The sequence below is a fragment of the Pinus tabuliformis genome, chromosome 8 (genome assembly GCF_031772625.1).
Source record: "Pinus tabuliformis cultivar Carrire ecotype Pingquan chromosome 8, CPIR1, whole genome shotgun sequence".
NCBI classification, from domain to species: Eukaryota; Viridiplantae; Streptophyta; class Pinopsida; order Pinales; family Pinaceae; genus Pinus; species Pinus tabuliformis.
The window spans coordinates 1,577,402,183-1,577,409,984 of NC_142294.1; positions in this window are offsets into that span (position 1 = coordinate 1,577,402,183).

Below are 7,802 nucleotides of genomic sequence, written 5' to 3' on the forward strand. Positions count from 1 at the left end.
CAACGTAGAGGAGATTATGTATTGTGCATGTATTCTGCAATATTGTATAATCAGGATAATCTCTGTGAATAAGTGTCATATTATTCAAAATTTCTACATGGTATCGAAGCTAGATGATTTGTAAAAAAAAGTTTCTACATGGTATCAGAGGTGGTTGATTTGTAGAAAAAGTTCTATAGGATATCAAAGCGGGATTGATCATCAGATCTATTATTCAAAAAGTGTTTACATTTTATTTCTTCAGGCAGAGTCTATAATCGGGCCAGGTAGCTTCTGGATTCATCCTTCTTTTGGAAGGTGAGATATCTAGTGAATGCCCATACAGTCGATCTCTGTACAAGAAATAATTTGTTCTTACGAATTTTAGATCAGAAGCAGTTGAGTTTTGAGCTGGTGGAATGGCGCTCAAGGATAAACTCAGAAACATCAAAGCTAAGAATGGAGATGCCACAAATTGTCCGTAGAAGAAGAAAAATAAGCAAGCTGTTGGATCTGCAGTGGGAGAGGCCTTAGCCTCGCAGTTTAAGCTGGATTTTTCACCGATCGCATGCTTGGTATCAAGTGTGATGGGATCGGTATGGTTCTTGGACAGTGATGCGTCTTCTCACATGACAGGAGATCGAGATTTGTTTTCTGATCTGGAGGAGAAAGATCTTGGAGTGCACATCGAGATGGGCGATGATGGTAGATACAGTGCGACCGGTATCGGTACCATTTCCTTTGAGAGGGAGTCTGGTAAACCCTTCAGATTGAAGGAAGTGATGCATGTTCCAGGATTGAAGAAGAATCTTATCTCTGTGGTGATGTTAGAAGACAAGGGATATGATGTTGTATTCAGTGAGGGAAAGGCTTTCCTGCGCAGCAAGACAACTGGAGAAACCCGGAAGATAGGGGTTCGAGTCAGGAACCTTTATCAGTTGCATGTATATGCATGCAAATCCTTGAGCAGCAAGGCAACTGATGGAGACTTGGTGGTTGAGAGGGAGCGTATATTACCTCTCAACATGCAGAGCCAAAAGAAGTCTCAGACGATTGTGGAGGAGCCACGATTGGTGCAGCAGCTTCAGACGATTGTGGAGCAGCCACAACAAGGGAAGCTGAGAGGAGATCGAGTAGAGACATCTACTCATGAAGAGACCTCCAGTAGGGGGAAACTTCGAGCCAGGTGGGCAGAGGGATCGCATGCAGCCATACCTCCAGGTAGGAGGTGGGGTGATGTGGATTGATCGTCCCAAGGAGGAGGGGCAGGATCCTTGAGGTACCCAACCTCTTGGATGAGACCTTGCTATAGGAGCCCCAATGTGGAGTAGCAGGAACTGATTGATTGGGTAGAGATAGATGTGAATGGAGCATTAGAGAGAGCGACAATGTAGGGAATCCCAGGACAGCGCATAGCTAGCAAGTTGCAGCAATGCGAGAGGCACAAGTGTTTTGCACAGTGCTAGGTGGCACAGAGAGGTGTGCAATGGTGTGAGATGTGTTGAAAAGTGTGCAACAAGAAATGCTTGTTGAGATTGCAACAAGATGATGGAGCTTAGTGGAAAGGAGTCACCTTCACTAAGTGGGTCCGCAGGAAAGTTTTGGTGCAAAGTCTATTTTTAGACATAGTGATCATGTCTATGAGTTGCAGGATGATGTTTATGGATGATTGGTCAAGTTGGAAAAAATAGATGGACTTTTATCTTTAGACAAAGGCAGGAGTGACTGCTTAGTCTAAATATAGAACAGTCGAATATTATTAGCCCTTAATAATATTTGGACTATAAACATTATCTTATTCTCTTGGAGCACTTCAGGATGAGCTACGGATGTGGCACATGAAGATCCCAGAAGGAATCACGTGGTAACCTATGGGATGACTGAGCTATTGCATGAAGGACTTCAGTTATAACTTCAGTGATTGAGTTCTGTGGAGTTGGAGGAGCGGTTGATGGAGTTGTGTTCAATTTGACTTAGTTAAACTAGTTGTATTTAGTCTAATTGATCAATAGACTAAGTGATGAGTTGGGTGAATTAGTTATTAATTAATTCATAATTATTAACTCATAATGCAACTGAAGAATACATCAGTTAACTCAGTGCATGGACAGTTCAGTGAAGACAGGTGGTAGAGATAAGTGAAAGGGTGAGTTGTAGCTGTCAGTTGTGCATGACATTTGCACAAGATTGAGTGTGCCCATGAGAATTTCCCAATAGATAGCCTGTGCTCACGTGATTTCCAGTGTGAGTGACTTTTCCAAGGTAAACAAGAACTTGGAAAGAGTTTGGATTCATTCATTCTCTTGGAGGTATTGTGTAGTGGAGGCAGGCAAGCAGCGGGGGAGATTTGGAGATCAGATCTGAGCTGTATTGTGTGTAGCATGAGGAGATAGTACTGAGTACCTGGGATGAGTATTGTACTATGTATTGTTACATGATTCAATCAATATAATATATAGATAGTTGGGGGTTTTTAGCGAGATGCTTTCCCTAGGAAAATACTGTGTTGATATGTGTGATTGATGCTTCTATGTGCGCCTGTGAATGTTTCTGCTTCTGTATATTGATGATCAACATAGAGGAGGTTATGTATTATGCATGCTCCACTTATAAGTGTATAATCAGGATAATCTCTGTGAATATGTGTCATATTATTCAAAATTTCTACATGGTATCAGAGCGAGCTGATTAGTAGAAGAAGTTCTACGTGATATCAGAGCGGTTGATCATCAGATCTACTATTCAGGAAGTGGTTACATTCTATTTCTTCAGGCAGAGTCTGTAATCGGGCCAGGTAGCCTCTGGATTCATCCTTCCTTTGGAAGGTGAGATATCGGTGAATGCCCATACAGTCGATCTCTATACAAGAAATACTTTTTTCTCACGAATTTTAGATCAGAAGCGGTTGAGTTTTTTGAGCTGGTGGAATTTGAATTTGCAGCAGTGTTTTCTTGGTGTCAAAGTTGAAATGTCTTTCAACGGATTGAGATTGGAGTATGCCCTTGAGGGCAGCTCGAACTATATTGCATGGAAGGATAGGATGGAGGCAGTGTTGGATGATAATGGGTTGAAGGAGTTCATAGATGCGGATGTCCCAAAACCTACTGATGCTGCTCAAGTCGGGGATTGGCAAAAGAAGACAGCAAAGTGTCGAAGGATTATGTTGGAGGGCATGAGGGATCACATTGTTTCCAGCCTCCATGGAAAGGCTTCTCCATATTTGATGTGGAAAACGTTGACAAAATTATTCCAAAGCAAGAGCGACCAGAGGAAGTTGGCGCTCAAGGATAAACTCAGAAACATTAGGTGTGAGAATGGAGACAGTATGCCCTAGTATCTCACGAAGTTCACCCAATGTCGGGATGAGCTGGGAAGTGTGGGGGTAACTATTGGGGATGAGGATATGGTGAGTCTAGCACTCCTTGGCCTTCCTAAGAGTTGGCATAGCTACCAAGACTCGGTGAATGGAAGGGAGAAATTGCCAGGATGGGAGAGACTTTGGTCGGATCTTGTGCAAGAGGAGATTAGACGGCGCACCAGAGACAGTTCTTCATCTATGCATGATGAGGAGAACTGTGCCTTAGTGAGTAAGGTGAAGGAGGGGAAGGGGAAGGTTTCTCTTTCCGAATCCAGTTCTTCCAATGATGGGAAGAAGGTTGACAAGTCAAATTGTCATGAGTTGGGCCATTATGCTACTAATTTCCCAAAGAAGAAGTCCAAGAAGGGATCCAGGGAAGGATCTGAAGGTGAGGCAGCCTCACTTGCTTCACAGTTTGAGTTGGACTTCACACTCTTCGCATGCATGGTTTCATCCATGGTGGGAAGTGGTTGGTTTCCTGACAGTGGAGCTTCTTTCCACATGACCGGTGACAAACGTTTGTTTAGTACTTTGGATGAGAAAGATCTCCAGATACTCATAGCGATGGGTAATGATGAGAAGTATAGTGTCTTAGGTATAGGCACGATTATTTTTCAGAGGGAGCATGGAGCTCGCCTTACCTTGACTGATGTCAAGTATGTACCAGGACTGAAGAGAAACTTGGTGTCGATCGCGATGCTGGAAGACAGAGGCTATGATGTAGTCTTCAGTAAGGGAAAGGTTTTCCTTAGACACATCATCACTAGACAGGTGAAGCAGATTGGTTCACGGGTCAAGAACCTATATGCTCTTGAGGTTCAAGATGCATGCAAAGCCTTGAGCAGCAAGGCAACTGATGGAGACTTGGTGGTTGAGAGGGAGCGTATATTACCTCTCAACATGCAGAGCCAGAAGAAGTCTCAGACGATCGTGGAGGAGCCACAATTGGTGTAGAAGCTTCAGGAGGTTGTGGAGCAGCCACAACAAGGGAAGCTAAGAGGAGATCAAGTAGAGACATCTACTCATGCAGAGACCTCCAGTAGGGGGAAACTTCGAGCCAGGTGGGCAAAGGGATCGCATGCAGCCATACCTCCAGGTAGGAGGTGGGGTGATGTGGATGGATCATCCCAAGGAGGAGGGGCAGGATCCTTGAGGTACCCAACCTCTTAGATGAGACCTTGCTACAGAAGCCCCGATGTGGAGTAGCAAGAACTTATTGATTGGGTAGAGACAGATGCAGATGGAGCGTAGAGAGAGCGACAGTGCAGGGAATCCCAGGACAGCGCATAGCATGCAGGCTGCAGCAATGCGAGAGGCACAAGTGTTTTGCACAGTGCTAGGTGGCACAGAGAGGTGTGCAATGGCGCAAGATGCATGGAGATGTTGCAGTAGCGCAGATGTCAGAGAGGGAGCACTTGTCAGCAGCAGGTAGAGCTTCAGCATCAGAGGGTGTTTCTAGCCCAACAGAGTGGTCAGTTGGGAGAGTAGGTGGACCGGGCAAATGTGTTGCATGCAAAACATTCAGAGTTACAGGATCGGGTTTGAGAGGAAGCCTTTCTTGTTGAGAGGGAGTGTTGAAAATTGTGCAACAAGAAATGCTTGTTGAGATTGCAACAAGATGATGGAGCTTAGTGGAAAGGAGTCACCTTCACTAAGTGGGTCCGTAGGCAAGTTTTGGTGCAAAGTCTATTTTTAGACTATGTCTATTTTTAGACATATGGATCATGTCTATGAGTTGCAGGATGTTGTTTATGGATGATTGGTCAAGTTGGAAAAAATATATGGACTTCTATTTTTAGACAACAGTAGGAGTGACTGCTTAGTCTAAATATAGAACAGTGGAATATTATTAGCCCTTAATAATATTTGGACTATAAACATTATCTTATTCTCTCGGAGCACTTCAAGATGAGCTACGGATGTGGCACATGCAGATCCCAGAAGGAATCACGTGGTAACCTATGGGATGACTGAGCTATTGCATGAAGGACTTCAGTTAGAACTCCAGTGATTGAGTTCTATGGAGTTGGAGGAGCAGTTGATGGAGTTGTGTTCAGTTTGACTTAGTTAAACTAGTTGTATTTAGTCTAACTGATCAATAGACTAAGTGATGAGTTGGGTGAATTAGTTATTAATTAATTCATAATTATTAACTCATAATTCAACTGAAGAATACATCAGTTAACTCAGTGCATGGACAGTTCAGTGAAGACAGGTGGTAGAGATAAGTGAAAGGGTGAGTTGCAGCTATCAGTTGTGCATGAGATTTGCACAAGATTGAGTATGCCCATGAGAATTGCCCAGTAGATAGCTTGTGCTCACGTGATTTCCAGTGTGAGTGACTTTTCCAAGGTAAATAAGAACTTGGAACGAGTTTGGATTCATTCATTCTCTTGCAGGTATTGTGTAGTGGAGGCAGGCAAGCAGCGGGGGAGATTTGGAGATCAGATCTGAGTTGTATTGTGTGTAGCATGAGGAGATAGTACTGAGTACTTGGGATGAGTATTGTACTATGTATTGTTACATGATTCAATCAATATAATATATAGATAGTTGGGGGTTTTTAGTGAGATGCTTTCCCCAGGAAAATACTATGTTGATATGTGTGATTGATGCTTCTATGTGCGCCTGTGAATGTTTCTGCTTCTGTAAATTGATGATCAACGTAGAGGAGGTTATGTATTATGCATGTTCTGCTTATAAGTGTATAATCAAGATAATCTCTGTGAATATGTGTCATATTATTCAAAATTTCTACAAGATTCATGGATATGTTGCAGTAGCGTAGATGTCAGAGAGGGAGCACTTGTCAGCAGCAGGTAGAGCTTCAGCATTAGAGTATGTTCCTAGCCCAACAGAGTGGTCAGTTGGGAGTGTTTTTTTTTCAAGTGTTGTTGGAGAAAGAGAACCGGGCAAATGTGTTGCATGCAGAACATTCTAGAGTTGCAGGATAGGGATTGCAGATAATTCATATCTTGTTGAGAGGGAGTGTTGAAAATGCAACAAGATGATGGAGCTTAGTGAAAAAAAGTCGCCTTCACTAAGTGGGCCCGCAGGCTATTTTTGGTGCAAAGTCTATTTTTAGACTATGTCTATTTTTAGACATATGGATCATGGTCTATGAGTAGCAGGATGTTGTTTATGGATGATTGGTTATGTTGGGAAAAATAGATGGACTTCTATTTTTGGTTCACAACGGAGTGATCAGAGTCTATTTTTAGACTGCCAGGCTAAAAATATAAACAGTTAAATATTATTAGCCCTTAGTAATATTTGGACTCTAAACATTATCTTATTCTCTTGGAGCACTTCAGTTCGAGCTACGAATGTGGCACATGCAGCTAACAGAAGGAATCACGTGGTTTCTTATGTGTTAGTTGAGCTATTGCATGGAGGACTTCAGTTAGAACTCATGCATGTGAGTTCTGTGGAGTTGGATGTGGAGTTGATGGAGTTGTGTTCAGTTTGACTTAGTTGAACTAGTTGTATTTAGTTTAAATAAAGAATACACTAGTGATGATTTGTGTGAATTGATTGTTAATTAATTCACTAATTATTAACTCATAAAGCAACTAAAGAATACATCAGTTAACTCAGTGCATGGACAGTTCAACAGAGACAAGTGTTAGAGGTAAGTGAAAGGGTGAGTTGTGACTATCAGTTGTGCATGAGATTTTGCACATGCATGGATTGAGTTATGTCAATGAGGACTGCGCAGTGTGGGCCAATACCAAGGCAATTGTAGCTTGTGCTCACGTGGTTCAGCCAAGAAAATATGAGTTTGCTTCAGCCATTCATCATTATTCTCATGCAGGATTGCACAATGGAGGCAGGCAAACAGTGGAGGAGATTTGAGGCATCAGATCTGAGCTAGTTTGTGTGTAACAGGTGGAGATAGTACTGAGTACTTGTGAGGAGTATTGTACTATGTATTGTTACATGTTCTCAATCATTATAATATACATATAGTGTGGGGTTTTCAGCTGTATGCTTTCCCCGGGTTACATATTGTGTTAATGTGCACATGCGATTGATGTTTCATTGTTTTTAATGCTGCTAAATTGATGATCAACGTAGAGGAGATTATGTATAGTGCATGTATTCCGCAATAGTGTATAATCAGGATAATCTCTGTGAATAAGTGTCATATTATTCAAAATTTCTACATGGTATCGGAGCTAGATGATTTGTAGAAAAATTTTCTACACGACACAGTTCCAGATTTTGATGATAGGCAAGGTCTGGGCACATTTCTGGTTGTAATCATCTATTTGACGACTCCACTGGAGAAAGACCATCCTTTGGCGACTCCACATTGCAGTTCTGGCTCAGTTTGGGAGGCATGCTCGGAGAAATATTCAGAAATCACCAGCTAAACCAGTGCCTGACCCTGAGAAGATCGTTAAGCAGAAGAAAATCTCGTAGAAAGGAGCATCAGGACCAGGTAAACCCTAAAAGTTCCAAG